Source organism: Bos mutus, chromosome 18 (assembly GCF_027580195.1).
Source record: "Bos mutus isolate GX-2022 chromosome 18, NWIPB_WYAK_1.1, whole genome shotgun sequence".
Taxonomy (NCBI): Eukaryota; Metazoa; Chordata; class Mammalia; order Artiodactyla; family Bovidae; genus Bos; species Bos mutus.
The window spans coordinates 47,239,044-47,247,428 of NC_091634.1; positions in this window are offsets into that span (position 1 = coordinate 47,239,044).

Genomic DNA, 8,385 nt, shown 5'->3' on the forward strand with positions numbered 1-8,385 from the left:
AAAGGGAAGAACTTACAGCTAAGAATACTCTACCCAGCAAGACTCTCCTTCAGATTTGTTGGAAAAATCAAAATATTTCCAGACAAGCAAAAGTTAAAAGAATTCAGCACCACCAAACCAGCTTTACAACAAATTGCTAAAGGAACTTCACTAGGAAGGAAACACAAGGAAAGGAAAAGCCCTAAAGAAAATAAACCCAAAACAATTAAGAAAACAGTAATAGGATCATACATATTGATGGTGGTTTGGTGGTTTAGTTGCTAAGTCGTGTCCGACTCTTGCGAACCCATGGACTGTACTCCTCCAGGCTGCTCTGTCCATGGGATTTTCCAGGCAAGAATACTGCGGTGGATGGCCATTACCTTCTCCAGGGGAATCTTCCCAACTCAGGAATCGAACCCAGGTCTCCTGCATTGCAGGCAGATTCTTTACCGACTGAGCTATGAGGGAAGCCCATACATATTGATAACTACCTTAAATGTAAATGGATTAAACGCAACAACAGAAAAAGACATTGGCTGGGTGGATGAAGCGCATGTATGCACTTCTACTTACCACATCACTCTGCTTGACACCCCCTGCCAAATAGCATGTAATTATTTTATATTGTTAAGTTAATCATGTTCCCATTATGGCTTGCAATTGTAATTATCTTTTATTTTTTGTCTAGTTATTGATTGTGAAAACTGATAAACATCTTTTACTATTATGAGAGAAAAAAAGAATGAGGAAAATCTCTATGTACTGATGTGGAAGGATTTTGAGGATTTTAGTTCAAATACAGTACAGAGCAAAGCATATATTTATAACATTATACTTCTATATTAAAAAGAAGTGGAGATAAGAATATAAATTTAAATTGCTTGACTTGTATAAAAAAATGATGGAAAGACAAGAAATACAGGCAATTGGTATGAGGTAAAAAGGGGTGAAGAGGACAGGGATGGAAGCAAGATTTCTCCTTGTATAATTTTGAATGACATAAATATATTAATTAAAATAAATTTTAAAATAACTTTATTGTCACCAAGATGTCTACATTCATAAATTCATAGGTATAAGAACATTTAAGTTGAGATAGATGAAACTGAAGAATAGGTGATTTGAAAATCATCTAATGAAATGATTAAATGATTATAATCATTTAAGTCTACTCATTCAGCCTACTCTAAGGTAGGCTGAATCAAGTTTTCTTTTTCTTTCTTTCTTTTTCCTTTAAGAAACTGATAAATCCTTCAGACCCAGATATTTAAAGAGAAAGTGTTAGGACTCTTGATTACGCTAGAATTGGAAAAATAGCCAACATCTTTTGATTTAATTAAAGTTCTGCAATAAACCGTCCTGGAAAACCATTTTCCATTCTGGAAAAACCAAAGCTATGGTTTTTTTCCAGTAGTCATGTATGGATGTGAGAGCTGGACCATAAAGAAGATTGAGTGCTAAAGAACTGATGTTTTTGAATTGTGGTGTTGGAGAAGACTCTTGAGAGACCCTTGGACTGCAAGGAGATCCAACCAGTCTATTCTAAAGGAAATTAGTCCTGAATATTCATTGAAAGGACAGATGCTGAAGCTGAAACTCCAATACTTTGGCCACCTGGTGCGAAGAGCTGACTCATTGGAAAAGACCCTGATGCTGGGAAAGATTGAAGGCAGGAGGGGAAGGGGATAACAGAGGATGAGGTGGTTGAATGGCATCACCAACTCGATGGACATGAGTTTGAACAAACTCCGGGAGATGGTGAAGGACAGGGAAGCCTGGTGTGCTGCAGTTCATGGGACTGCAGTGTCGGACATGACCGAGTGACTGAACAACAACAACAATAAACCATTCAAGAGTTTTCATAGCCAGATCACACCAGATTTGAATTGGAAAAAATCTGAAGTAGTAAAAATTTAAATTCCTGTCGATTGGGTCTAAACTAATTAAGTCTGAAATTCTTCCTCTCTGCCCTCTGGAATTCACTGCCCATCAAAATTCCCATAGCCTCAACTCCTATGAACTTTGCCTTCTTATTCAGATTGAAAGTGAAGCCCTCTTAAACTGTGACTGTTTTTCCTCCTTTCCCCTGGGCCTAGAAGGTGACTTCAACCACTCCCCAGACTTTGAAAGCCACCTGGATAACTGTTGCAAAATTTCTATCCCAGCCTTGACCTCTTCCTTGAGCTCTAAGTGATTAATTAGATTTGATTCCTTAGTCTACATTTCTAGTCAGATACTGGAATTTCAAATTTAACTCTGCCAAAATATTTAATAGTCTTGATTCATACAACCACCAAATCTGCTCCTTCCTTAGCCTTTTTCATCTCTGTAAATGATTTTACCACCACTTTCGTGCCTCAAATAAAAATATGAAATCATTTCAATTTTTCTCATCTTTCAAACATCTATTACTATATCAAATCCATCCCCCTATAGGACCAGGACCCCATAATCCATTGATAGTACTACATTCTGATATCCACAATCAAACATTATCATCTCTCCACTATACACTTTAAAAGTCCTTGTTCCATTCTCATAATGGTCTCCACTTTGCTAAATCCAATCCTGGTGTGGTTGAAAGATTGTTGGGTTCAGAGTATTAGAGGGAGTGGAAAGATAAGTGGTAATCAGTGAATGAGATTAATGAGAGTTTGGCAATGACAAAGTTATAAAACCACCAGAGTAAGTAGCTCCATGGCAATGGAGGACAAGACCATTGAATGTGAGTTCAAGGAAGTGAGAGGCCAAGGTGTTAGAAGGGTCATTTACACATGTTTCAAGCTAAAGATTAAGACAGAAGTGAAGCTGGAGAGTAAACAAACCAAGAGCTACAAGAGAAATAAGAAGAATAATAAGGGTCAATAAACTGACAATCAGGTAGTAAATGATGTTATCTGGTGACTAAAAACTAAAGGCTTTATGTTTTCAGGAATGTGGGAGGGAGAAATACCTGGAAATAGCAATGAGATTCATCCATATTATCTGGGAAAGATTGAAGGCGGGAGAAGGGGACGACAGAGGATGAGATGGTTGGATGGCATCACTGACTCAATGGAAATGAATTTGAGTAAACTCTGGGAGTTGGTGATGGACAAGGAGGCCTGGCATGCTGCAGTCCATGGGGTCGCAAAGAGTCGGACACAACTGAGCGACTGAACTGAACTGATACCAAATTCATTCACGCCTCTCCATTTTTACCGTTGGCATCCTAGTCCATACTGTCTGAATTCCTGCAATTGAGCTTCCTAATTCCATACCTAACAGGGAAGCCCTGATCCTTGTGTACCAACATTTTATACTGTGTGTCTTTGATACTGTGATTTGTTTTAACCTGATGAAATGTACTGAGAAAAAAGGTATCTGATAAGAAAATTAAGCTGACTTCCAGATTGTGATTACCTTAATGACTAAGTCAGAATTGAATGAACTTTCTGGATTCTGTTCATTTACATTGTTTAATTAGAAGAAATTCTTAGCAACAATTTATTCTGATTAAACAATGTTAAGACCTTTAAGTACTATGTCTAGGAAAAAGATTTGACACTTCAATGTCACTATAGATTTTGGATGATTTTCCTAATTTATATTATCAATTGTTTAATAACAAATTGATGCTTTTGAACTGTGGTGTTGGAGAAGATTCTTGAGAGTCCCTTGGACTGCAAGGAGATCCAACCAGTCCATTCTGAAGGAGATCAGCCCTGGGATTTCTTTAGAAGGGATGATGCTAAAGCTGAAAGTCCAGTATTTTGGCCACCTCATGCGAAGAGTTGACTCATTGGAAAAGACTCTGATAATGGGAGGGATTGGGGGCAGGAGGAGAAGGGGATGACAGAGGATGAGGTGGCTGGATGGCATCACTGACTTGATGGACGTGAGTCTGAGTGAATTCCAGGAGTTGGTGATGGACAGGGAGGCCTGGCGTGCTGCGATTCATGGGGTCACAAAGAGTCGGACACGACTAAGTGACTGAACTGAACTGAATGAACTAAGGTATGGAAATTTTATTTTTAAAAAACCCACACTTTTAGAATATTTTCAAGGCTATTGCCAAGCCCTTTGCCAATTTTTCTGCCCTCCTGCTGAGTATTAGCCAATCATTCCACGTCCTTTTCCCATCTCAGCAGTGAAGTGAAAGTGAAAGTTGCTCAGTCATGTCTGACTCTTTGCAACCCCATGGACTATACAGCCCATGGAATTCTCCAGGTCAGAATACTGGAGTGGGTAGCCTTTCCCTTCTCCAGGGGATCTTCCCAACCCAGGGATCGAACCCTGCTCTCCCGCATTGCTGGCAGATTCTTTACCAGCTGAGCCACACGGGAAGCCCAGAATATTTTAAGATTTTATGCCAGAACAAAAGCATGTGTTCTTCAGGAGTAAATTGACAAAATGAAAATATTAACAATATTCTAGAAATGTATCCTATGAAAGCAACTAAGAATACGCACAAAAATTAGACTATAAGGCAGTTCATAGAAGCATTGTTTACAATGTTAAAAAAAAACACATTGTAATGTAAAAAAACATTTACTATGTAAAAAAAAACTATAACAATCTAAGTATTCAAAAATAGACTATTTTAAAAAATGTAATGCCTTCCTCTATTTCTGATCAGTTCAGTCAGGACCTCTGGGAGGACATTGGAATCTTTAAAAAGTTCCTCCAGGGGTTCTAATGTGTAGTTACTGAGTAAACTATCATAGGTGAGATTAGCAAGTCTTAAGTTATATACCATCAATGTGTTGAGGGAGTCCTCAATTTACATCTAAACTTCAGCCTAAACTGCAGCCCTTCCAACTCCATTCTTATAAACCCACTGCTTACTCAACATTGCTCCTTGAATGTATGATAAGCATCTCTAATTTAACATGAATGCTTATTTTTACCATTACACCCCAGATTTAACTCTATCGGTTCCAAATTCAAAATATATCCAGAATCTGACCTTTCCTCAGCAACTTCCACCTCTTCAACCTGGGCCCAAGTCATTCCTCCCTTGGGTTTTATTACAATAGATTCTCAACACAGTTACTGGATGCATTTATTTGTTTAATATTTATTTATTTGGCTGCACTGGGTCTTAGTTGCAGCATGCAGGACCTTCGGTCTTTCTTTCAGCATGTGGGATCTAGTTTCTTGACCGGAAGCCAGGCCCCCTGCATTGAAAGCTCACAGGCTTAGCCACTGGACCGCCAGGGAGGTCCCACACCCCATTTAAAATGTCACTTAGTTTCTGTTTCTCTTCTGGTCAATCTTGTTAAAGGCTTCCCATCACACTCAGAGTAAAAGCCAAAGTCTTTACAATAGACCTAACTGGGTCTTTGACAACATCTCTGACTTTAGCTCCTTGTACTATCTCCTTCACTTGCTGTCACCCAGCCATCCTGGCCTCCATCCTCTATAAAGAACATGCTTTACAGCAGGCATGTTCTGCCTTAGGGCCTTTGCTTGCCCACTGCCTGGAAAGCTTTCTCAAATATTCCTGTGGCTAACTCCATCACTTCCTTTAAAGTTCAAATGTCACCTTATCAATGAAGTCTTCCCCAAATATTGTAAATAAAAATACTGTCCAACCCCAATACTTCCTTATCTTTCTTCTTTTTCACCTGTTATACCATGTATTTACTTGTTAGTTTACCTCCTGTCTTCACCGCTAGAATGTACGTTCTGTAAAGGAAAGGATTTTGTTTTGTTTATGATTGTATCCCTTACCCTAAAAAACGCCCAACACAAAATGGGTCCATAATACATATTTGTTGAATGAGTGGATAAATATATAGACATATTTTCCCCATTATTTGTCCCTAAACAAATGCTTTAACTTTCCAGTTTGTCTGCTTACTATACCATTGCAATGATATAAGCAAACTGAAAAGTTAAATGTGCTAATTGACAAGAAAGGTTTGACGTGACAGGGTTTAACAGGTTAGCTGTGGAGCTATACAATGATGTACACCATATGTATATGTGTATGTATATAAATGTATATATGTGTGTGTATATGTGTACATACACACATATATATTTAGATATAGATATATTTGATACTTAAATGTCAGTATAGATTTTGGATGATTTTCCTAATCTATATTGTCAATTGTTTATTAACAATTGTTCTAACACTTAAGGTATGGAAATTTTATTAAGCAAACCCACAACTTCAGAATATTTTAAGATTATATGCCAGAACAAAAGCATGTGCTCCTCACATGCAAATTGACAAAATGAAAATATTAACAGTATTCTAGAAATGTATCCTATGGAAGCAACTAACAACATGCACAAAAATGAGACTGTAAGGCAGTTCATAGAAACACCGTATTGTGTATGTACAATATATACACACACATATACATATATACCCTATATAACCACGCTGCACTATTACTAAACAATCTAGTTCAGGAACTGCAAGGAACGCAGATTATCCAGCCATCCAAACTCCACAATTTTTTTTCTCATAGTACCAACAATCATCAATTCTAATTGTACTAACATCCTCATGACAAGGGTATGTCTTCTGTATACCCTGACAAATATTTCAACTGGCATCATCTGCTCTGTACATTCAAAACTAGTTAGATTTACAGAACATTCCACACAATAGCAGAATAAACATTCAAGTGCACACACACATGCACACACACACACACACACACACACACACTAGTTAGGTAAAAGGCAGAAAGCAAAACTACTGTCTGAACTGCCTGAACCATATATTTACTGCTGTTGCTGCTGCTGCTGCTGCTAAGTCGCTTCAGTATATTTAAGACTATTTAAAAGCATGGATCTCATGGTACTGTATTCACTTAGTTGTGAACAATATGAAGGGCCTTTCTGGTTCCTACAGTCTCTCCCTAGTCCTTCTCCACCTCCACCCCACTCCCAATCCCACATTACACAAGCACAGTAAATTTAAAAAAGAAAAAGAAATTGAACAACAATATAAACCTGGCAGAAATCTGAAATCACTCCAACTTCAAACTTTAAATCACTTGCCTAGTGAGAGCAGCCCTCAGATGCACTGTGACTCAGCATTTTATGATGCCTGAAACATGAAATGAGATAAAGATCTTGTTCCCTTCACGGCATTAGCTAAATATGGAGCTAAAATAAATGAGCTATCTTAAAAATACAAAGTCAGTGGCTGAAAATGTTACAGTGCTCACCCTGACCCAGGTTTGACTCAGTATGTGATGACAGGGAGGAGAGCATGTGTCAGCTGAAGCACACAGAACTCTTCTGAAATAACTTGTTGACCTATAACATTAGCAAATAACAATGCTGACTACAATTAATGCTCAGAAATGGAGGAATTATTGTAAGTAAATGAAAATAAAAATATGAGCTGTGACAACTGATTTAAGTCAGGTAGTAAAGTAAATCTGACCTGGGTGGGAGTGGTGGTGGTGGTGGGACTTACCCAGCTATTCTTCACTAGAAAACAGAAGCTAAAATCTAACCAAGGGAAAACCTTTGCAAAAAAAAAAATTAAGTAAAACTGAAACAAATAGAAGTTTGACTCTTTATGGACAGAAAGAAAATAAGATGAAAATAAAATAATGAACTATACAAAAGTTGCAATTCAGACAAAGTTTTTAGTTCATAATCTCATGTGGAACAGGAATGGATGGAGGAAGGAGAGAATCTGGTAATCAGCAAGCAGGGAGAACTGGATAGCCGAGATCACCAAGAAGGACTGAGGACTATTCCACATAGGCAATGAAGTTGGGAAATGAAGTTGGGAAATCCCACTTGGAAAGCCAAGAATTTAGATAAAGACAATGAATAGAGATGTGGTGACAGTTTATAGGCAAAATGGGCAAAAAAAGTTGCTAATACTTACTTGGTTTTAGCTCATGTTTTCAGTACTGTATATCAACTCTTTTAATCATCAGAATAAGTCAATGATATAAAAACTATTAAACCCCATTTTACATGTGAGGCAACAGCCTCAGAAAAGTTAAGTAACTTGCTCAAGGTCATGTTGTTAATAAATGGCAGAGCCAGGCTACCAGCCTACGTGTTTTAACTCCTCCACAACTTTATATTGCCTCTTATGAACCACTCAAAATGTGAAAAGGAAGTGGAGGAATTGAAATTATCGGGGCCTTTACTGCATTCAAAACTAGACCATCTGCATTCAAAAACAGAAGAGTGAATTTCCCCTAAGGAACCTACTAATGGAGCTCAGACTCACAGCAAAATACCATTCAAGTCCCACAAGCCACGGGTAGTGGGGATTCAAATAAGAAAGCAATGTTCAACTGGTTATGGAGTCAAGAAGGACTTCACTCAAAGAGCAGCATTTTGGTCAGGATTTGAGAAAAACAGAAGAGTTAGGTGAAAAGAGAATCATGACTTCAATTACTCCCCAGGGATTTCAGGATAAATTTC